The 1,499-nt window shown below is 32.2% G+C and overlaps 1 non-coding gene across 1 annotated transcript; it reads left to right on the top strand.

Annotated features, from left to right (window-relative positions):
* Nucleotides 1-596: 596 nt before the first annotated feature.
* TRNAE-UUC (transfer RNA glutamic acid (anticodon UUC)) lies at nucleotides 597-668 on the top strand. Its single transcript has one exon. It is a non-coding gene; the product is annotated as a tRNA-Glu (tRNA).
* Nucleotides 669-1,499: the final 831 nt, after the last annotated feature.

Consider the following 1,499-nt stretch of genomic DNA (forward strand, 5'->3'; position numbering starts at 1 on the left):
ATTATAAATTTGAGGAATGCAACTAATGAAATGTTTCATTCACCAGTATGCTCATAACATCGTCGTCTCAGGCGAGTCAAAGATATTTTAAAACACCATTAAATTATAGTATGATTATGGTGTCAATATGTAAAGTCGTGAGTTCAATTCAAAGAGTGACCACGGCGTCAAGGAAACAAGCATATAAACTAATTACAATTACAATAATAATTAGATTAACCTTGTTATCGAACAATCATTCACAGCCTTCGATAAATACCAAAGACTATGAAATCATTATTCGGAATCGATATGTTATATAATCGATATTATCTTCCTTGTCTATATTTTTATCAGGATTACTTCACCGACAAGTTTGTATTCGGTGGTACTTTCATTGCAATTAGTAACAATGAAACCATGTCACACTTTATTTTAGAACTTTTGCACTCTGCCACAATCAAATAAAAAATGCGAAAAAATATATGAATTTAATTCTTTTATTTATTTATAATCATTCGAATAAATTAATTTTTTTTTTGTCATTGGCAATAATTATAGATAAAACAATATTCAGCGCAGGAGAGAAATAACTAAAATTAGGAGCTGCTTACTAATCCCATGTGGTCTAGTGGCTAGGATACCTGGCTTTCACCCAGGAGGCCCGGGTTCGATTCCCGGCATGGAAAGACTGTGCTTTTTGTGTTCGTATTACTCGAATGCCTTGTAAACAGAAGACGATGTTTTTTCTCGAATAAATTTTATCTGAAATTATAAGTAAATCAATTATTGGATTCTCTGTGTCTATTCAACATTTCTTGTAGAATTCTTTATAAATAAAATAAATTCGCTAACACCTTGTATTCCCCAAAGAAAGTCGAATTATTTTATAATTTCAATTTTTTTTTTTTTTTTTTTTTTTTTTTTTTTACATATGTTAACGTGCCGCTTTTTAATCGGAAAAATTTACAGTTTTCTTAGCAAATATAAAGTCTGGTATATGTACTTTTCAGCTATTAGCAGAATTGCTGCTTTGGAGAAAAAACGATAATTCTCTCTCTCTCTGCTGTAATGGTAAACGTTATTACTACTCTAAAATAGCACTGAACATAGCATTTGTAATCACTCGAGTAATTCGAACAAAACGTTACATACACGAAACGTGATATATTAAAATATAGTATATATGGTGCCCGTATACACTGTATATTTTATTTATTTTTATTTATTTATTTTATCCATTTCCAATTTCCCTTGAATGTTAGGCTGAATGGCCTATCACGGCCAAGTAACTTGGCACCTTTGAAACCTAATTAATGCTCTTAGAGGAGCACCTACACTTGTGTCTGTGTTCTTCTGGGCGGTATGCCCGTTTTACGGACGAAAAAGCGTAACACTTTCTTATTGAGACCGACTAACTCACCTTCAGTTGAAAAAGTGCTGATAAAAGTTCGCATTCTAGATGGGATTCAAACCCAGATTTTTCCATCCAAAATACATCGTCGATAACGACTTGTGCT

The sequence above is a fragment of the Typopeltis vanoorti genome, chromosome 13 (genome assembly GCF_054136105.1).
Source record: "Typopeltis vanoorti isolate ZY-2024b chromosome 13, IOZ_Tvanoo_1.0, whole genome shotgun sequence".
NCBI lineage: Eukaryota > Metazoa > Arthropoda > Arachnida > Uropygi > Thelyphonidae > Typopeltis > Typopeltis vanoorti.